Source organism: Ictidomys tridecemlineatus, chromosome 14 (assembly GCF_052094955.1).
Source record: "Ictidomys tridecemlineatus isolate mIctTri1 chromosome 14, mIctTri1.hap1, whole genome shotgun sequence".
Classification (NCBI taxonomy): Eukaryota; Metazoa; Chordata; class Mammalia; order Rodentia; family Sciuridae; genus Ictidomys; species Ictidomys tridecemlineatus.
The window spans coordinates 22,108,087-22,131,547 of NC_135490.1; the positions used below are offsets into that span (position 1 = coordinate 22,108,087).

Here is a 23,461-nt window from a genome sequence, read left to right on the forward strand (position 1 = left end):
GAGGAAATGAATTATATTAAAAGACTTTACTCACAAGATGAAACAAATTTATAATGTAGCAATATATGTATGCTTGTGTTAATGTATTAAATGAAAAGATAAACCATTTATAATATAGGCAAGTTAAAGTTAAACTCTGAAGTATTCATCAGTGTGAAGGCTAAACTACTTGGTACTGGGCCCTATTTAGGTTGAACAAGCTGTGTACTCCTATAGCAGACTAGGAATTGTAATTAGAACAGTCTAGATTTGCAAAACATTAGCATTTGAGTCTCCATATCCTTCCAAGTTCAGTCAACGAATAAGTGTTGATAGAAAGCACTGGAAAACAAAGTCATCCTCTGAGTCACAAAGATAAAAGCACATGATTTCATTGTTAACTAAACAACCATGACATAAGAAATTATCCAATAGCAGGCCAGCTATATTGTACAAGCATCTTTACAAAGGAAAATTGCATGCAATCCAAAAGTGGGTTTAATAACTAACATTATTTCAAATTAGGGGTGAAGATAAACAATATTTTGAGATGTCTATGACAACCATAAGTGGTATGAAAATATCTGTGCTATGTGTGAGAAAATGATGGATACCAACAATACTTCTTTCCTATATTTATAATAAAATGAAATGCTAAATTTTCAGTAGAGATTGAGAAGGATTCCATTATTTTTTTTTCAATTCAAGTTCACAGACCCTCTAAATTCTATCTAGAGGTCCCAGTTAACAACCACCAACATGAAAACAGAAGAATGAGTGGTTTTTTAAAATGGAGCTGTTCATCTTCTTCCTTTGCACTCTGTTTTGAGGTGAGGATTGTCTTGGTTGTGAGCATAAGTCACATTAATACACAAAGCACATGGCACACTTGAGGAGCCTTTCTGTCCAGCCCCTGAGGGTGGAGCTGTGGATATGGTTAAGGCTCAGCATTTTCTTCCTCTTCATTGACATCTTTTTCTTCCTTGATTTCTTCCTTTCTGCATACTTTGCTTTTTCTGATGCATTTCTCCTATTAGGGAGGCAGGTAATTTTTTTCTTAAGAAAATAATTATTCTGTGTAGTGATCAAGAAATTAAATAGGAGGCCAAGAATGGAGGTTAGGCAGGTATTTAGATAAGATCATTTGTGACATCATATTTGTTAATGTATTGTATGAATTGAATGTATTTCTCCTTCCAAATTCTTATGCTGAAATCCTAACCCCCCAAGTGATATTAGGAGATAGGGATTTGCGATAGTTTAGGTCATAAGGACTGACCCCCTCATGATGGAATTGATGTTCTAAAAGGGACCATTGAGAGCTCCTTCATTTTTCCACTGTGTGAGGATGTAGCAAGAAGTTGCCATCTGTGAACCAGGAAGTGGCCCTCAACCTGTTGGCACCTTTATCTTGGAATTCTCAGCCTCCAGAACTGAGAAATAAACATTTATTTTTTAAACTGCTGAGTCTATAGCACTTTAAAATAAAGCCTGAAAGGATTTTGTAATAAACATCATGTGGAAATCAAGGGAAAAATAATATTACAATGTCCATGATATCATTTAATCAAGGAAACTTAAGGAATCTGAGCATAAACATTCTGATACTGCAAACTATCAGAAAACTGTTACTTAAAAAAATCTTTTCCTATCAGAGAGTAGATTCTATGGTCCAGTAGACCATACAACATTAATTGTATGATTTATCTCAGAGAATAGAGTGTTCTCTAAATGCTTAGGTAACCACTGATAAAAAGAATGAAGTGTCCATTGTTTAAAAATCAGAAAAAAGGACTTATTTCCCACAATTCTTTGTAGATTTCATATGACTCATTTTTCATGAAATACTCCTCTTTTCTCTATAAAAATAGTGCTCTTATCTAACTTGCTGTCATGAAGACAAATTGAGCTAGTCAACTCGGTAGTAAAATAGACCTCTGTTCAAATGTAGTCAGTAAAAAGTCCAGCTAAGTTGGCATTTTTCAGGGTTTGCATTAAAGCAAGAGAAATGATAACTTGCTGAAGAGCAAATCAGGCAAAACAGACATCCAAGTTCAAGAGTAAGTTGAAGTCTGCAAACAAGCTCTGAGTGTGCTTCAAAGTGACAAGTGAAATCGCACCTGAATTCTGCTGTGACCACCGTGAATTTGACTCCTTATTTAGCTCCATCAGACAAAGAGGATCTCATGAGGGTTTTTAGGGAAAACCCAAGGTGTACCATGGCAAATGAGAATATATAATAAATCAATGGTGAGATGCTGCTGGCTATAATGGAAGTTGCTGATCCATAACAGAGACTTTGGATTAATTTTCAGTGTAAAAAATGCATCTGAATAGCTGATCAAAACTTTTAAAAAACCAAGGTGATGAATGTCTTCTCTTATTAAAAGCTGAAAGGCAGAAGTAATATTCACCATAGTGCATATGTTCCATTCTAACTAATGTAATTTTTGCTTTTAATCTCAGATTTCATATGCTATGATATATTGCAAACTTCCTCCCTCACTGATCATCTACACCCACTTGTAGTTGTGTGCATGCATTCCCCTATGTGTGGCATAGAGTATGAGTAAAGGAAATGTGGATTCATTCATATGAATCACAAATTTCATAATTTGCAATATATTATGTTTATTAACGAGTTTGGAGGACACTTATACTTATCTATCTTGATGGAACCCTTGGAGCCAAACACAGAACTGTATACATACAGCTTCATTTAAACATGAAGAACTCAAAGTCCAGAAATCCCTTAGTGTTCACAAATACTATCGATGGCCACTTAGTCAACAGTTATAAGGATTATCACCAATTTACCAGTTGTGTTTAAGTGCTCTGGATTTTGCCCACTTCATGTTGCAAGCTACCCTTGTAAATGTAGGTTTTAGACACTGTGCCAGTAGATCCTGGGATGTGGGATCAAGGATTGGGAGTCAAAGTACGTATCATCATGACTCAGAATCAAGAGGAGAAATAGGGTGGAAATTCACTGTATGTATTATGTGGTTCAAGAAAGAGCAAAACGCAGGGAGTTTCAATTTGACTTGGCTTTTGACTAGGCAGTTTCAACACGGGTGCATCAAGTTGGTTATATCAAATGTCCAGGTTGGTCCCTTTTGTTATGTAGACTTTCCAATTAGTATTTTGGTCTTTGGGATGCAGAGCTGAATCTTTTCTTTAATCTTGTTTAACCATTTAAGAGTTGGTAGATAAAAAGTAAACTTCTCCTACAGGTACTATTCTGAGCGTCACGGATTCCATGATGAATTTAACATTTCTTGCCCTCAAGGAGTCTGACATTGAAGATGGGGTTACCAATAGGAAATTTCTTCTTGCTTAACACCATAAGATTTTGACTGGAGGCTTTCATTTTAAAGAAGGAAATTAAGATTTGCTGAATTTTGACTGTGAATCCAAGTGCTATGCTAGGGGCTTTTACATTCTTTATATCATCCTTAATCCTTGAAAGAATCCAATAATGTGGTCGAGTTCCCACAGCATGTCTGCCAGTGGCTTTGAATAGTTTTTTTGGGTAGAATTAAGGTTGAGTCTTACTTCACTGCTTTCTAAATGGATCTTGGTCAAAATACTTAACCTCCCTGAATGCCCGTCTCCCTAATAGATTAAATTAGTTGTAATTAATAATATCTACTTCCAGGGTAAAAAAAAGAAAATTAAATAAATTAATTTCAAAATATTCAGCATACTGTTAGAACTCAATAAATGTTTTCTGTCTTATATTCTTCTCATTTTAAATAAAAATTAAGGCAATTTTCGATCTTTTGCACTTGGCTTCTCAGGGATAAAACTCCCATAACGTTGGTAATACTGGAAAGACTCCAGTGACATAAAAGCTTATGATCAATGGTCAGGTCTTGCCTTCGCCCATCAGTGCTGGCTCTAGGGACCCACAACTTCTGTTATATTAGGCATGAAGTGATTTAACTGTTATATTCTGTGCTACTGTTAGCAGAGGGATACTTAATGGTTTTACATAGGTAGTGTCACGGCTCTGTGGTTACTTTTCTTAAAGAAAAAGTTTGATTTCCTTCTTCTGTTCCCTTTTGACAACAGAAGAATACTGATTTCAGTGATGGAATGACTAATAATAAGGGCACCCAAAGCAGACATTTCAAAGCATTACAGCCTTAAAGGGAAAAGAATGTCCTAGAATGATCAGAAAAGGCTTCTGACTGGCCTAGAACCAACCCCTTAGACCTGGAGGGAGGAAGAATCAATATCAGGCCACATTAAATGTTAGAATGTATTTCTTTAAAATTTATTCTGTAAAGGATATTTAAACACTTTTAAAAATAATAATATGTAGGATTAAAAAAATCGCACCATAGATTGAGCTTGCTTGAAACTGTTGCTGTTCCTTCCGTGCACTTCTGTGGGGTACTTTGAGACATTTGAGATGACCTTGGTAGCTTTAAGTAATAGGTTCATCCTTTTATTTATTGTTTCAATACCTATAAATGGCATCTTTTAACACCCTGGGTTGTAAATGGGAATATCACCTTTCTTATCCCTTTGTCCTACCTCTTAACTCTGCCATCAGTACTTTTCCTGTTTCATTGCTGTTTCAACCTTAGGTGTAAAAGGGTAGATGAAGACACTATTTTGCAAGGAAGTCAGGAAAACAGATTTAAAGAGAAGTATAATTATTTTAAAAAGTATAATTTCTCTCTGTGTTAATCAGACAAAAAATACTTGAGATAATCAACTTATGAGATGGAAAGAGTTATCTTGTCTCATGCTTTTAGAAGTTTCAGCAAAGGTCACTTGGCCCCGTTGCTTTGGACGCATGGTGAAGTAACACTTCATAGCAGGGAGTGTGGGGTGGAGAAAAGGAGCTCATCTCATGGTACCCAGTAAGCAAAGAGAGAGGCAGGAAGAGGTGGGTTCCAATATCCTTTCAAGGTCATGCTCCCCCACTGACCTGACTTTCTTCCACTCGGCCCTACTTCCTACAGGTCCCACCACCTGCCAATAATACCGCAGGTTGGAGATCAAGCCTTTAAGATATGGGCTTTTGAGAGACATTCCATTCTAAACTATAGCTCTCTGGTTGATGCTCCTCTGAAAACCTCAGAATCCTCAAATTTTGGTGTGTGTAAGAATCCCCTACAGTGTTTCTTCTGTCTGAGGTTCCTTGCATCAAAGCTCTAGGGATTTTGAAGTATCCTGTGTGTTTGAAGTGGGCATGGGAATATTTATGTCCATGATACTCTGCAGACAGTTGTGAGGCAGGTGGCCCTCAGAACATATTGTACAAAACATCAAATCTCTGTTCCCTTGTTAATGAAGTGTGACTTTTCTTTTAGCCCAAGATGGCCGACAACGACATTCTAAATGTGAGCTATGCACCTTTTAACTCTACTCAAGTGACCACCTATCTGGAGACCAAACACAGTCATAGGGCTCTGGAGTTGTTGGAAATAGCGAGAATAAAATATATTATATCTAGGACAGAGTTGTTTTTTTTTTTTTTTTAGTGATGGGCAACTTTATCCATCATGGGCAGACTCACATCTCAGATTAATGAAAAGAATTAAATTGCTGAACACCCCAGAGAAGATCTTTCAGTGAAAACTGCTTCTACACCCAATCTTTGTAGAAGTTAGTGAAGTTCCTCCCCAGGATGGAAGGCTAAAAGGTTTATTGAATTTTATTGAATACTTTTAAATTGAGGATATTTCTTCCTGAACAGAAGTAATGATGGAGATAGCACACAGTATTCTAATTATGCACTTCTAATGCACTGTAAGAAAGACACCAGAATGGTCCATTAATTTTGTTTTTAGATGTTCACCCATATCTACTTTCAGATGGACAAAGGACACACTATAGGGTACCCTCACTTCCTTTGCTGCTAACCTCTGGGACAAATTACAGGATATAACAGACATTCCTGTTGTTGCTCGGTGCCACCTACATAGGATGTGTCAGTGAGGGTTCAGTTAGGGAAGTAGATCCCCGGTGAATGCTCTGTCGGAATTTAAGGCCTCACACAATTGCAGACAGAGGGAAGCAAGGGCCCAATGGAGGGTATCGGGTGATCAGAGCAAGCACCAACCACACTTCCTGAAGCCTTAATATGGGTGGATCAGCCAGCCTCCAGAGAAATCAGACGAACTATGTTCCAGGATTCTGAAAGCAGGAGGTCCTGACTGTCTTTCTATGGCAGACAAACCAAGGAACAGAGTAGATGAATTGGGTGCTGGTGATGGGGGCAACCATGCCTGATAGTGTCTTTGGGAACCAGATGTGAGCCCAGAGAGAGGCATTTTAAGTCCTGTGTGCCTGGACTCTGTAACAGGGCCAGACGGACCACCCATGAGCAAACTGTTTGAGCAAACTTCCCCGTTGCTATCTCTGTGAATCTAGTCAATTGTTTTCAGAGTGGACTGAAGAACCCACACTTGCCATCCAAAGAAAGGAGTCAGCTTAGGAAGAGGGAGCTGCAGACATCTGCAAGTGTCTGAAGAAATTAGCAAAGCTCGTTCTCAGCTGCCCTCTCCTTTTCTTCTGCCTTCTTCTCCACATCTGGAGGAGCCCAAATAAAATTAGAAAGTCAGCTGGGAGAAAAGAAATTGTTTATATTCTCATTCCAGCCTCCTGAGCTTGACTCACCTAGGAGGAGTGAGGTGTTTTAATTTCACATAAAATTCAGAATGAAAAAAAAATTGCACCAGGCTGGATATATTTATTACTATTCTTATGATTGAAAGTAAATAGAGGTTTTTTTTTGTCATCTACTAGTGATTAAGGGAGTTACATACTTATCATAGATTTTGTGCAGGAGTAGGAAAAGAACGAGGCTCCCCAAATGCATTTGAAGAACAAGTAGAACAAAGAATAAAGTTGTTTTCTGATGAAACCACATGTGCTTGAATGTTCAGCCTAGCAGTCACTTGCTTTGGTAAAACAATCAAGCAACACATAGTAGGCAGAACCAGTGTATCCTTGACTCTAGTTTATTTATCTAAAAGCTGAGTTAGAAGAAAGGTCTTTCTGAATATGCAGGAGGTTTGCTAAAATAAATACATGCAGTTTTATGTAGTTTTAGAAGTATTAGATGGTACCAAACTGAGCCTTGTTGAAAAAGAAAAACATGTTGAATAGTTCCAGGGCTGCTACCAAATCATCAGTGACTTCTCTCTTGTTTTTGGAATGTTATTCACTTCTATTGAGGGTTTCCATATGGACAGAGAATAAGTCTGTGATGTGTACATTTTGCTGCTGGGAGGAGGCATTTCATAAAGCCTATTGTTTTACTGTTTTCATCCTTTCCAAGTCTATAAAATCCACAAAATGGAGTTGGAATTTCTGATTTTTATTCAAGAACATAGAAAATAAAATCAGGACAATGCCATAAATCTGTATTATTTAAGTCCTGATCTCCTTTTACCTGAATTTATGAACTTACATATGCTGGTGAAAGGTTGGAAATTAAATTTCTTATTCAAAAGAGGATAAAAATCTTAGATAAAAATTAGAAAGAAAAATAAAGTGGAATGCAACCTCAAACCAACCCTAATCTCTCCCCTGCCCTGAGAAGTAACCCTAGTTCTCTTTCTAAGCCACAATTCTTCAAGTAATATTTAAGAAAGTTTTGATTCTTAATTGCATTACTCTAAGCCTTTTTATTAAGCTCTAATAAAAAAGTACAGAGACATTCTGGAAATAAAGCATTCTGTTGAACCAAAATAATTTTGTTAGTCCTTACACACCTTGCTTTCTTTTCTTGCATTAAATATCATCTTCTAAAGAGTAAATCAAAAGATCTAGCCTGAGGAAAATTCTGTCCTTTCCTCTGATTTGTGTTTGTTCAATATCCTATGCAGGCATAGGGTGGGAACCCTTGGAGTTAAAATACTGGCTGAGCTTGTTACGGTACACCCAGCATGCAGATTTCCCCTTATGCCCAATGAAAGAGTTTACTAGGATACCTTCCAAGATATAAGCCCAAATTACCCTATTCCAGACCTTTTAAAGTGCCCATTTAAAAGAAGCTATTAGAAAAGACCATCTCAGGGAAATAATTAGCATCTCCTCCTCAGCATGCTTTACGTTGTGTCCTTGAGTTGAATCTGATGGCGGAAAAGCAATGTACTTGGTTATTAGACTTGCCCTTTGTAGCTACCCTCCCTGTTCGGCAGTGAAATGGGATGCTCTTGGTTTTTATGAAAGCTGCAACAAGAAAGAGGCATAGGAAAATTGCTCCTTCATTTACTCTGACACCACCTATTACATTATTTAATGTGCCCTATATAAATTCTTATGTGAGAGTTTTTTTTTCTTTTTTTAAAGAGTGTGATTTCAGGGAAAAAAAAAACTCACCTAATTATTTCCTCTAAGGAACTCATTGCTGAACCTCTTTCTGATTATAGGAATTGATGATCATTTACCTGGTTGCATTTTATTTTTATGGTTCTGAAATACAATTTATTAACTTTTTAAATATATATTTTGTTTCAAATTATTTTTGAAAATGAATAGAAATTAATTAAACAAATAAATAATCTGTTATTTGTCTTATTTTTTAGCCTGAATAAACTACCTTTAAGGCATATCTTAATTGCCAAGGTATTTTAAAAATATATCACTAAAAGATCCTTATTTTAATATGGAAGCAACATTGCCAATTTTATAATGCAAATGTGGTGATCCCAATAGCTAACATATGTAAGGTATTTGAAAGAGGACCTGAATCTTCCATATAATAATAATAGTTGAATTTATCTTCAATTTACTTACCGTCTCTATATACACACAATAATGCATCTTGTTCAGAGTGTATTTAATTTCTTTTATTTATTGTAATTTTCTGTTATTATGTTTAGTTATATTGTCAAGTTGTCATTATATAGTAAGTACATGTCTACACAGTAAAAATAAAGTGATTGATTCATTTACTATTTTTTTAAAAAAACATACCTCCTAACTCATTTATTTTTTAGACTGTTTTTGCCCTTTTCAAAAAACTCAATATATAATATCTAATCTTTGTTTTTTCAATATGATGCTTTCTTCTTTTCATAATCAGCTGTATTTTTGTAAGCTTTCAAAACCAACAATTACCTTGATCTCTTAGTTCCTTTATTGCTATAATATCCCACCTTTCTCTTAGAAGAATTTCAAAGGACACAAAAAGCAGATCTCCAAATTAGTTGGGTGGAACACATTTAGCACTCATTGATTATTTCTGAAATAGTATCTAAGGCAACTATTTTTTGGATAAAGTGATTTAAGTTAACAATATGTCATGAAATATTAGAATGAAAATTCCATAATGAACCCCATGTTTTATAAAAATAATTGCTACTTTTCAAATCTGTTATTGAAACACATACTTTCTGGAAGACTTTACCTGTTAGAAAGTTATAGTTGTAAGGAAAACTCTAAACCACATGGGTTTAATACCTGTTTCCCATTAGAACTGATTCATTACTGTGTTTTAATGCCTATACTTCCTTAACTTGAAATTGTTTGAATCTATAATTTCTTTGTGGGTTTTTTGAGTTCATGGAAGTATGATGGCTATATCAACCAGTCAAAAGTGTGTTGTATAACCTGACAGCAAGACTCATGTAGAAGATGAGCTATCACTAAATATGATTTGTGGTCATAACAATGATGGAAAATTGATAAGAAGGAGTAGTTATTATTTCCTGTTCCATCTCCCTTCCTTCCTTCCTCCTACCATGAAAGACATGATTTGTTATTTTTTTCTTCCATTTTCCATGTCCAGTTAGGTTACTGTTTGTTTTCACTTTTTTCCTTTTAAAATTCTCCGGAGATAGTGTGTGTCTATGTTTGTACAAACAACACAGAATGAAGCAATTTATTTCTTCCAATTATTCATTAAGCTCTATTGATCTTCTTTTATCCCTCCACCACGGCCAAATTCAAGTTTATATTCTAGATTTCTAAAATAATTAATAAAAAACTTGGTTGCCCTATTATTTAATTCTTAAACACAAACTAGCAAACAGGAATAAAATATCTTGCCATTAGTTAAAGTTTACAAGTATTTATGGTTCCGGGACCTAATTACTAAGGTTGGTGGCAAGAAAAATTGTGGAAGGAGCATCTTGGGTTCCGTATGAGCAAATATTAGAAAAAAGACAAACTGAATTCAGAGTACAAATTTACTCATTAAACCAATATTTATTTTGTTATAATATGTGCTAAGCATTTTTTTTTGGGGGGGAATGGGTATGCATAAGTGAATAAATTCTCATCTCAGATGTGACCAAAGCACTCTAGATTTGGTATCCTTATTTTAGCCACCAGTTTCAACATATATTTGGTTATTTTAACATCTTGATATCAAGTTACCAAAGAACACTTTATCTATTGCCTTGGATAAGCATTAAATTCTTATTATGAAACAAAAACATATTTAAATTATTTTACTACTTTCAACTCGAATGGTAGTAAACGTTTGTAGGATTGATTTTTATTTCTTTAGGTGCTATGGTAAATAACAGAATAATGGCTAATATGCATCTTTATATATAACTTAAAAAGAAATTTAATTGTATCTGTATTATTTCACTTTACAGAAATGAATTTAAACAAGGGGAGCTATTTGAAAACTGTAGTAGATTTTTTCAGCAGTTTTTAAAGGTGTGAAGAGCAGAAGTCTTACATCATTTCTATTTGTTAATAAAACAAAACAAAACAAAAATCAACCAAAATAAAACACGATCTTTGATACTGTATCTATTAAGCCAGATACATAGATATGAGAGGCTTTGTTACTGTAGAGTGAATGCACCATGTGCATCTGAAGCAGTTGATGTCCTTATTTCATGTTTCCATGAAACACAAATGGCCAAGTTTAAGAAAATCAAACATTCCCTTCCTCAGTTTGCTTATTGCCATGCTTTTGTATGATTAATACATGAAGAAAATGAAATATTTTTAGTTGATGATTTAAAGGATTTAGAAAAATGGAAAGTATTTCTTGGATGGCAAAGAGCAATGATGTGTTGAAGAAATGTGTGGTGTGGCCAGTGATCTACTGGGATATCCCCACATATGAGGAAAAAGAAGAAGGGAAGGAAAACTGAGAATGAGGGAGGGCAGGAATTTTCAGGAAATAGGAAAGTTTTTAGGTTCATGTCAATTGGCTGAGGGAAACCCCATCTGCAGTGGGCAGAATTCTTCAAATATTATGAATCATAGAGAGTCGGTGTGGGCGGCCAGGGGGCTGGGTGCTGGTCCTTGAGACAGAGTTCCTAGTGTCAGCTCAGTTCTCCTTGGTCTTATTTAAACCTTTCATTTCAATCTCCTTGAGGATGTTTTTCTTAAGGGGAACATATTCTGGATTCTAAAATTGAATTTATTCTAAAAAAAAAAACCCAACTGTATTTGTTCCTTTTTTTAATACATGACAATAGAATCTATTTTGATATATTTATACTAATATGGAATATATCTTATTCTAATTAGGATCTCAGTTGATACTAGAATTCAATTTGTTTGAATTTAAAGCTAACTTTGTTTTTCCTTTTAGTTTTATTGATTTTATTTTTTTAAATACACAACAGCAGAATACATTACAATTCTTATTACACATATAGAATTTATAATATCCCACCTTTACTACTACTTTCATATCTTTGTATATTGAGTATGTTCATGCCAATTCATGTCTTTATACATGTACTTTTTTTTTGCATTACGATTCTTATTACACATATATACCACAATTTTTCATATCTCTGTTTATATGTAAAGTATGTTGACACCCAATTCGAGTCTTCATACATGTACTTTGGATAATGATGTCCATCACATTCCACCGCCCTTGCTAATCCCCTGCCCCTCCCTTTCCCTCCCACCCCTCTCCCTTATCTAGAATTCATCTAACCTTCCCATGCTGTTGAAAGAAAAAATCTTAAAAAATTTTACTTAAATTTATTTATTAAGCATACATGTCAAATGTTTTTGGTTTTATGTGTAAGTAGGTTTCTAGGGAAAGAGTATGTGTCTATAGTAAGTTTTGGTGGACTTAAGTCAGTTTCAAAGTCTTCTAAGTGATAAAGGTTTTAAGGTACCTTTGTGTAGTTATTTTTGTATCATTTTCTCCTAAATTTTCTGATAATGTAAACATTATTATTAGTTTAAAGGAATGTCATTGATACTATCCAGGTTAGGCAAGCATGGTCCATGAATCTAAGAAAATGTTCAATATTTTATAGTCAGGAAAAATAGATTTTGTATCTTGACCTTTAAGTTAAGCTTTTCTTTTCAGAACTATATTACCTTGCAAAGTACACAGGGAACCAGAGCCAACTTGTGACCTTTTGTTAACATGTAGTCTTGAGAAATGGGGAAAAGTCATTGCATAGATCAGGAATTTTATTACCAAAAAGAATTGGGAGTCTTTCGCAAGTTCTGCCTGTCTTAGAAAGATAGCTAGCTAGGTAACTTTGGGACAGAGATTCTCTTTTGGAGAATGCCATACTTCCTGAAAAGCTATCCAGAGGCCACTATGTGGAGCGAGAAGCAAATAGATTGCTGAAGGTAAAGATGGAGCAGGAGGCAAAGAATTACTTGTCATGTTGATATCAGAGCATTTGTGAAGGTTCTTTCTATTAAAAGTAGTTTGCCTACAATGTAGCAGACTCCAGTGAGTACTAATTGAAAATTCCCTTGGTAGACAGAGGCTGTGACTGGATTGGGGAGTGAACTAGATGAGGACAATGGGTACTTTCATAGCTATAGAGCAATGATTGCCCAAATGGTTGGTTTCCAACAGCTAATATCCACGTACCTTCAAACACACCCAGAACCTGATATATCTCACCAGTATTCCTGTTGTCAGCTTGGACAAGCCTACCTCATTATTGCAAATCCCCATCTTTCTACCCCTATCCTTACTCCACTACTTACTCTTTATATAATGATTGCAGAAATCCTGTTAATGTTTAGAGAAAAAAAATATGTCACTTCTTTGCTCAAAACTCTGCTGTCACTCTCAAACCCCATTGAGTGTGACTCTAGATGGCCACCTGACTTCATCTTCCACTGCTTTCCACCAGCAAATTCTGCTCCAGGCATAATACCTCCTTTGCTGTTCCTTGAGCATGCTAAGTGAGGTTACTTCAGATCATTTGCTCTTGCTGGTATCTCTTCCTGGATAAATTGCTTTGTCTTCAAATGTTCCCTTCTCAGGGGAGTCTACCTAATCACCCTAAATAAAGAGCAATCCTCTTCTTTGCTACCCTCCTGTCTTTCCTGCTCCTTTATGTTTTCTGCATAGCAGGCATCACCATATGATGCCCTTCATATATACTTGTTCATTTGTGTTTGTCTGCTCCTTTCGTTGCTATGCATACACCTTGTTGAGAGCCACAGCCGAAGGGGCCCCAGCAAACTTCCAGCTGCCAGCAAACTTCCAGCTGCCAGCTGATGATTGGCCCCAGCAACTTCTAGCTGCCAACTGATTGACTCCTCTGTGGTGATGCTCATTGGGCTGTTTCCCTGCCCTTTCAGACCATGGAGCTATTCATTGGAGGACTTTTTTGGCTCCGTCCATGCGACCCAGCCAATCGGCCTCAAGAGCAGGAGGAGTGGGGGAGGTTGAGAGGATTGTGGGAAGCAGTTGGGCTCTGAAGGTTTTCCTGAGGAGCTGTTTTGTTTGGCGTGTGTGGTTCTAAAAATAAAGTTAGTTTCTTTTGACAAGTGGCTCCTGAATTGTGCCCAGCCAGACTGCGGCACACCTTATGGACAGGGTGTTTGCTTATGGTTGTTTCTGCAACACATTGTACAGAGTAAGTGTCTAACAAATATCTGGACCAACAGATCACTACAAAAACTAGCAAAACAACTTCATTTTTAATAAGTGCGTATTCAGGGCTGATGATGTTTAATTATTTCTTGTTAAGTGCAGATGCTCCTAGACTTATGGTGGAGCCCATCACACATCAAACATATTATATATCAAAAATACATTTAATACATTTACCCTACTGAATTATCATGGCTTAGCAAGGCAGTACAAGTAGAGTACTGGCTGTTTACCCTGGTAATCATGTGGTGGACCAGGAGCTGCAGCTTGCTGCTGTTGCCCAGCATTGCAAGGGTATTCTACTGCATGTTGCTATCACAGAAAAAGATCAAAATTCAAAACATAGTTTCTTTTGCACCATCACAAGGTCAAAAGATCACAGGTCACACCACTGTAAGTAGGGAATATCTGTACTGGGAAGACAAAATGCTTTAGGAATTAAAAACTAAAAAACTAAGTTCAGTTGTAAGATAAAATAATTGCATGATTGAATACATGGATTAAAATTAGTATTAGTGCATTTGTATAAACCAGTTGTCTACACACTGAATGACCTCAAGTGCTCCAACTTTTTCGGTCCCCTTTCCTTTAGTATCTTTTAAAATTTTTATGACACTGTGGATTAAATTTAGGGCCTTGTGCACGCTAGGCAAGTACTGCACCACGGAGTGAGCTACATCTATAGCCCTTCCTTAAATATCTTGATAATATGGTTCAAGCTTCTATTCCTTGTATTACACAAGAAGTTAGTGATCCAAAATATTTAGCAATCTATTGGCAGATTAACTTTGTTTTTCTTCTTCTCATTTTTAAAAACTTAACAAAAATTACCAACTTGTAATTAGTGGATATGAACAGTGACAAAATGGTTAAAAATATCAAAGTTAGAACAGGGCATTTTCACAATCTCATCCTACTAGAAACTGTACTTTCCCCACCATCTCATGTTAAAGTTTTAGGTAGCTTCCCTTCTCTCCTCAGTCCTCACCAATCCTTCACCTGCCCGAAAGTAAGGCCTGCTTTATGAAGACCCAGGAGAGAAGGCAACCTCAGACCTGTGTACCTCTTCATTCCTAAAAGTCTCTGGATTGGAGGGAAACAGGAATGGAATAAGGGGCCCGAGGGGTTAAGGAGTGGCCTCTAGGGCTCACTGTCCATGATGTCCTCCCAAAGCTATCCTTGACCCTGTCTTATCCTTGATAGGTATCACTGTCATAATGGTGAGAGAGAAAAGAGAAGGGGTTACATGATCCCCATACTCCTAGGTTAGTGAAATCCCTGGGGAGACCAGCCCAGGACCAAAGGAACCACATTCTTCCACTCCATCCAGAGGTGAACAGTAATTCCCTGAGACACAACATCCAGAGCTGCTCTTCTTTCTCATTGTTGCTCTCCTTTCCCTTGTCATGGTCTCCATCACAGAATTCATTGCTATTTCTGACCTGCTGTAGTTCTCAGGAACGCTCTCCTCTGCATCTACCTCACAGCCCATAAGGTCTGGAGACACAGATTGAATTTGAATGTTAGGTGTGTGATTCAGCATCTTTAGGTTTTCAATGATTGTCTGGAAGATCTGATCCAGACACTGGGTGAGTTCTGATTCTCAACATGACATCTGGATGCAGTGTGAAATCTAGGGCAAAGTATTCAAAGTGTTCACCATAGGCAAGCTCTTCACTAGTGGTCTCTTCTACCAGCAGTGATGCCTCCTATGTCTAGCAGTTCACAACAGTTTGGAGAGCATAGCCATCATCACCCAGCACTAGGAGAGGGATATCAAAACTCTTGACATGTTCAACGCATTATTCATATCCTTGGTTGCTGAGGTAGAGGCAACCCAGTCAACTCTCCACCCTGGAGCATGATGCATGTGGGTTGGTAGAAGTATACCACCTGGTTGATGACAGGCTGATAAGGTGGTTGTATCTCTGATCATCAATGATGCACATTGAGATAGGAGTAGCAAGCATTCTTCTTGGACTTCATATATGTCAGCTATGCCAGGGAAGAAGTAATTTCCATACTTGTGGAAGAACATTGTCTAAATCTGGTTATTGAGGTAGAAGGCTTTCTGAACCTCATTACCATGATGGATACTGGTATCAATGTCGTGCACCAAAGGGTGGTACTTGAACATTTCCAACATGCCAAGTACAATGTCATTGACATAGAAGAAGCCAGAGGCCTCAAGCTCCTTGGCCTGGTGTAGACCTCCAGCATGGTTAATGGCAGCATCACAGATTCTTGTTCAGCAGGTTTGCTCTTTGCAGCAATCTAATAGAACTCAGAAGAGCTGGGGAAACACTGCAGAGTTCCTGTGCACAATGAGGGCATTAAGGCCCTTGATGAAGTTTTGCAAATTGGTGGGGCTGACTCCCTGCAGGAAGTCAAGATAGTCCTTGGAATGGAAGCTGCACCTGTCATGCTGGGAGGCCTGGTATGACTTGAAGAAGGTCCCCTTATAGAGAATGTAGTGCAAGACCAGGCAATGGGGCTTCCTAGGGTTCCCTGCTCCTGTGCTCCAACCTTGGCTCCATCCCTGTAAGGGATGAGGGCTTTTGGGAACTCAGAGTAACTATGGAAGCACCATGAATCTTCTCCTTTACCTAAGACACAAGGTGTCTAGAACCTAGAAATCCTCCCAATCAGCCTGCCGTTCCTTCCTTCTAGTACCTGCTGGGTATCCTCTGAGTTTCTCTGAAATTCTCTGAGTTTCCCATCTGCTAAATTTTCTCCCCTTTTCTATACCATGGATACCAGTTTCCTACTTCCTTTATTTCTTCAGTGCATCACTAACGAAGGCTGATGAGAATAGCATATTTCAAAAGAAGGTTTGAGGCAATGGAGGGGAATAACAGCAAAGATTACTGTAAGCACCTATTGGAAATTAAAGTGTCCTGAAAAGTCATTGCTTCTCTAGGCATCTTCCTGAACATCTTTCCTGGGCCACGAAGAAGAGCCTCCTGAGTCCAGTATCCTAATAAATTTTCTCTGGAGGGACGTTTTGAAGTTTTCTGTGCTTTTCAAGTGTGTTCAAGCAATGAACAAACTGTTTTCAGCCTGATCTGAGGGAGAAGAAGCACAGAGGTAAGGAAGGTGGTCTCCACATGGAAGCACTTAAGCAGTGTGTCAGGGTGGGCTGCTTACCTGTCAGTGTCTGTCTGTCTTCTTTGGCTCATCTGTGCTTTGCCCTGTTACATAGTTTGTCTGGGTACATTCCATTACTCTGTTTGCAGCTCATACAGAAATGTCAGTAATTGACCTTAACACTTCTCTTGTGTCAGTTGCTGGGTGCACACGGTGCTCTGCTGCCATCATTCTTCAAAATGCCAGTTTTAATGGAACACTCTTCATTATACACAGCACCCTCCTGCTGAAAGGTTATAAGTTTGCACTGCACAATAAACTCGTTCTGCCTCAGCTTTAGTACTACTGTAACTTATTAAGAGGATCCTCTTCAGAGTACTACACAAAAACAATACTTATTTCTAACAAGAACTTTAAAAGTCCGTTGGACCTGCATAGAGGTGACGGCAGAATGCATACCAGCTTCACTCCTCTGTCATTAAAATGCATTGAAATTCAAAGGGAGCATGGAGAAGCATGGAGACCTGGTGCTGTGGAGTTGTCTAATCAATGGAACTGTTCAGCCTTGAATAAATTAACATGAGGCGATGTCAGCTCACTGAATCCCAGGAAATCACATCTTATGGAAGAGTAATTAACTTGCTAAAACTAGGAGAGCAGGAGATGCCAAGATTTGTTTAGAAAGATTTTCAGCCCTATCAGAGATCACGCTAAAAGCAAGTGGTGTGCATGTTGACAGATGCCTCTTTGGGAAATGAGTTGGAAATTGCAGACAGATCCCACCACTGCTCCGAAGTTAGGTTGTAGTACAGCAGAAGTAAAGATGCTGAAATTCCCCCAGATGCACTGCTCAGAGAGGAAGAAGAGTCTCCTGACTCAGTATTTCAGGATTTTATGGCTTTTTCTGTTCGCCATCACATAAACTATGAACTCCTGTCACCCAAGCCTGTGTTTGTTGGTTTTACTCTCCATCTGTAGATGCCACTTGACCTGTGTGTGTGCTGCTGCAAAACCACTCATGCCCATATCCTCACATGCCAGAATCATACTTATGTCTTTATACATTGCCTTGTATCTGGTGAATTTACAATATACATCGGATGAAGAATGAGATTCATAAATAAGCATGTGGTCAGGGAACAGGAGTCTACTGATGAACTCCTACAGGCTGAGTTAGAATAATTATATCTATCTGTTGCTTTTTTTTTCCCTCAATTATTCTCAGACATGTGTTTTCTCGCCACATTCCAAATCCCTTTGTCTTCTTCGAAAATAACACCTCTCTCCTGCTTCAGGCTCTTAGTTCATGTTCTCTTTTTGCCTCCTAGAATTCTCTTTCTCCTCATCTTCAGTGGTCAGTGGTCAGTGTCTTTTTATATAACTTTGGTCAGAATTGCCTTCCCTGACTATGTCATCTATGCACCATGTGGCTCCCATCCCCAACCATCACCATGGTACTTAGTGATATCAAAGTAAGTAGTCTGCATGCTACCAGAATGTAAGCACCATGAGGGCAAGAACTCTCCCACTTATTCTCTTCCTAGTTCCTGGTGCAGTTTTTAGCTAAAAGTAGTCTCTCAACAGATGTGAACATTCTATAATTATTATCACACGTTTTGAGACAAATAACAGAAAAATATTTTCAAATCCTAAGATTTGAGGTCATTTTCAGACATGATAGAAAAGGTGCTCTCAAGTTAGATTTTCAGGGACAGAACATTCCTTCTGAATTGAAAAGAAAGCATTTTAGCCTAATGAAATAAATGGACATGATTTTTATCTTATGTTTTTGAGATGGGATCTCTCTCTGTTGCTGAGGCTGGCTTCAAACTCCTGAGCTCAAGCGATCCTTCTGTCTTAGTCTCCCAAGTAGCTAAGGACTACAGCAAAATAATTTGAACAAGGGATTTCTAATAGCTGCTCTCCTATCAATGGTTCAGTTTACATCTAATACATAAGTTCTAAAAAACTCACTGTTTGAAAATGATTCTTTCACTAATAATAGTACTTTGATAAATTGAAGTTTAGTTCTTGGCACAAAGAGAGATCCCCTAAATGGTTTATTCCTGTTTAGTGACTGTTCACCAGTAACTTTCCCCATCTTTTTCCTTTACTGCCATTGCTTCCTCCTAGGGTTTCCAGATTAAGAAGTAAAAAGATAGGATGCCCAGTGGACTTTAAATTTTCAGATAAATAACAGGTCGATTTTAGTTTAAGAACATTTTATTTGCTATTTGAAATCCATTGGTATATCTAAATACTTAAAAATCTACTTAAATATACTCTGCACATACTTAAAAAAGAATTCATTATTTATTTGAAATTCAAGCTTCACTAGGCGTTCTGAATTTTGACTGGCAATAATTCTTTCACCACCTTAGATGATAAGGTTTTTTGAATACAAAGTTATATTTATTACAGCAGCATCCTTAAAGTACAAAGAGCAGTGATAGGTTCTTCATATGTATTTATAGACTGATGGAAACCTGTCCTGGAAAGAAACAAACAATCAGATATTTCTAATGTAACTTCCATGCAGAGCCTGGATTACCAAAACTTTATCAATGAACACTGCCTAAAATTCTATAAGGGGAGCTGTACTCTAAGGGAGCCCACGCTTCTCTTGTGGGTGTACCAGATGCTAGTTCAGGCAGAGTCCCATACAAACTTCTGTCTTTGCTCCAGGAGATGAATGAATGACCCTTTAAATACAAATATTTATCTATCATCTATCTACCTATAATCTTCTATCTATCAATCATCTATCCATATCTATCTTTCTCTCTCTCTCTCTCTCTCTCTCTCTCTCTCTCTCTCTCTCTCTCTCTCTCTCTCTCTCTCTTGCTTTTACCTGGGCAAATAATTTAAACTTAGATCTATGTTTCTCATATTTCCCTTCGTTTAATTTGTGACCTCTCTCAAGGGGCTTTGATAAAGAAAAATGGCACCTCACAGTGATGACTGATGTGTGATTACTTAGTACCCCAGGTAAGAGGCTGTGGACGCTGACACTTCTTGAGACCAGGTACATATCAGAGATGAATGGGAAGTAAATTTATAAGTAAGCATTCATTAGGGGGAAGGCTCGTGGAGTCACACTTCAGGCAGATTTCCTCCGGAATTTATTAGCAAAGCCACTGCTTTGTTATAGATGTAGTTCAAGTTAGTTAACTCAGGGTGCTTATTTTATTTAAAGTAAGACATGAGTAAATGCAGTGTGTTCAGAGTCAAAGAACTCCACTGACCCTTTGACTCTGATGCAATGACCTCCACCCTTTGGGACACTGAAACGGCACCCATTGCATTTTGACAAGGGACTCTGGGTGGGCCTGGGAGGACATGGGCTGTCTCAGCCTGGGCTGTAATTGCAATGAGGTCTCCTGTCACTGCTATTATGCTCCCTTCCCTTTACACATGAAGGATGAAGGTAAACTGCCTTCAGTTCTAACTTTTGTGATTTCACATCTGATCTGATTATTGCTGAGTGACTGCCTTGTTTGGAGAATTCAGGGCTTTGATTGGAATTTTAAAAGGTTCTTTTCCTGTGGCCAGATTTCTCTTTCTCCCTGTTTTATGCTTGGCTCCCTCACAGGCGGGAGACTCTTTGAAGTTGGTGGAAGCTCAGCTTAAAGGGACCATCCCTGCTGGGTGTGCTGTGTGGGCAGAGGGTGGGAAACCAGAAAGCTGCCTCTGGCTTTTGTTTGGTTTGTGACCTATCAGGAAAAATAATGTGATTAGCATTAAACAATATGTTTGGAGAATTCAAAGTTTAAATAGAACTTATTTAAAAATTTTTTAAAAATAAATTTTCTCAGAAAAATGAATGGCTTCAGTGTTTGTGTCAATCAAAACGACTCCTTGAATACAATAATTCACATGCTTTGCATGTTTCCCACAGTGTTTATGACCTCCAAACTCAAAGTCTAGAATCTTTAGAACAAGTGGGGTTCCTGGAGGGAAATAGTCTTCAGAATGCACATAGAGCACTTATTACGAAAACCTGAAACCTCTGAAAACCTCCACTCTTCAGAGAGCAAACTTGTTAGAAAGTGATCCCCCAAAACATGATCTTCAGAGAAAAAAAGCAGCACGTGTTTGAGAGAAGCAGCACTCACTGATTGAGCTTGGTGTATGCAGCAAGTACACAACACACAGACTGAGGTCCATTCATTACGGGGGAAGGCTTATGGAGTCACACTTAATGCAGTAATGCCCTCCTCTTGCTTTGAAAGTTTCACTTTCACTGCAGCTCATCCCTGGTGTTTGTGCACTGCCATCTCAAATTCCCACAATTAAGATGGGACTCGTGACTTCCCTTCCTTGCAGACACTAAGCATACTAGCATCTGGAGGACCTGTAACCTTTTTTAACTGGGCTCTTCTTCCAGCAGAAAAATAATTCTTAGATGGTGCTTTAACTCCTAGTTTTGGCAGAAAGACAGATTGTCAGGGTAATAAATTAAAGGAACCTCACTGCAGCTCTTTTGGCCAATGTTCTACCACAGGCCCATATTAATAGTTTATTCCCTTTAATATTATTACATGATGCAGGCTTTATTTAAATGGATTTGATGGGTCTCTTGGTTGGCTTGACAACCAGAGGGAAAAATTAATGTTCTGCATTTAATCTCAGCTCAAGGCGCTAAATTATTTTGGAGGTCAAAACCGTCATGCATATCATGCTAAATTATGGAATGTAATAACTATTAGCTAGCTGTCTATTTATGGATTTTAAAAATTGTTTACTTCATGCACGTTGGACTAATTTTTAAGTGAATCTCTCTTTTACGTTTTTCCTCTGATGTGCCACTGTGATCCTGGCTCTTGCTATTGTCTTAGTAGAACTAATAGAAGATGCCAGGTGCCCTTCTTATAAATGATGTCTCACTGGCTAAATGTTAATAAACTGCAGAGAGCATTTCTTCCTCATGTGGTTCCATCTTCACATGAAGTTTAAGTATGTTGACAAACACAAGGAGTTCATTGTAAGGACATCCGTTAACTTATTTGAGATAAAGTTCACAGAATGTTTTGCGTAAAAGGAATATTGATTGCTAAACAAATTTTGTTGCTGGAGGAACTAGAGAACCATTTTCTAATTTATAAAGAATGATGGGAACAATATTGAAAAGGGATTGAAGTGTAAAGCGACACATAGTTTGTTTTTCTTTTTTTTATAAATGATTGAACGGAAGGTGTGCTAAATGAAGTATATAATTAATGCATTTATTATTTATAGCGGGAATAAATGTTATGTTCTTGTTCTTTGGAATGCTTATCTTAAAAGGTGGACTAATATCAATAGCATTATGCAAGACTTGAGGTGTAACAGGGCACTCCATTATTGATTCCTGGATATTTTTATAATGAGTTGTAAAAACTCTATCTACATTTTTAGATATTAGAAAGAGGTGAAGGGGAAATTTGAAGGAGGCCCCGGTGGTTCTGTCCCAATTTCGCCTCCTCTGGATTTTATCTTAACTATAGCAAGTGCTTTCTATGTACGAGACTCTCTGAGGTTAAGCAGTTTTAACTGCTTTACTTAAAGCAACATCAGTCATGGCCAATGGGCCATGATGAAAAAAGAGCTTCAAATAGGAAGGTGATTTTTCTTCCTAGTAACGAATGGCGATGGGCCAAAAAAACTTCCAGGGCTCTCCAGTGCAGGATAACAGCTCATCCGAGTCAGTGTCGGGAGCACTTGACAAGGGAGGCTACTGGTACATGCGGGACCACACGGAAAGGGCTGAAGCAGCACTCTTTGTCCCATCTTTCTTGCTGCCTTTCCTAGCTGGCTTATAAATTACTTCATTCATCTAAATGAGAGCTCTTTGGAAGGCGGTTGGTTTGGGATGGTGGGTCCATCTAGTCTTGCAGGAGAGCCTGCCGTGGCACTCTAGCCATGCAGAGAGGCGGTCCAGCAGGGGACAGGGGCTGCTCAGCCTCCCTCCTCAGCAACCACTGAGCCAAACCAAGTACCCAAACTGGCAAGCACCCTGGTGGGTTCCAGGCTCACAGTGTCAGGAGGGGAGGAAAGAGGCTTGACTTTTAATACACCCCACCCGGCGCACCCTAGGTGTCTGACTGCCTGACAATAAACATCGAGGATCCGTGCCATGGTAATCGGTCAGGTCCTCATCTTCATCCAGTGTCTCAATTAATGTGGATACAAAAAAAAAAAAAAATGAAACAAAGCATCTTTGATTAGTACTTATTGGCTGGGGTAATGGATTAACGTACAGATGAATAGGACTTGGTTCCTGCCCATGGCTTCCTTAGCTCAACCTTCCCACAAAGGAGCCCTGGAAGCAACCTTCAGGGAAACCAAGCCAGGCCCAGGTATGGGGAGCCCACACAGATGGAAAACAACATTTCATAACTTAGGAAAGACAGAGGAGATGGCAGGATACCAATCTCACCCTGGGGCAGAGAGGGGCTCACATCCCTTGTGTGGGAGGCTTCTCTATGAGGATCAAAGAGAATGGAAACCCACAGTGAATTGGAAGTAGAAAGGTATTTTAGAAATTGTTCATTATATTTTGGGGGGCTGCTGGGATTTTGGGTTGGATGTTTTAGCCTTTTTAAA

The 23,461-nt window shown here is 38.1% G+C and overlaps 1 pseudogene; it reads right to left on the bottom strand.

Annotated features, from left to right (window-relative positions):
* Positions 1 to 14,979: 14,979 nt before the first annotated feature.
* The window catches only part of LOC101957902 (histone deacetylase 3 pseudogene), a 28,997-nt pseudogene continuing 20,515 nt past the window's right edge, over positions 14,980 to 23,461 (bottom strand).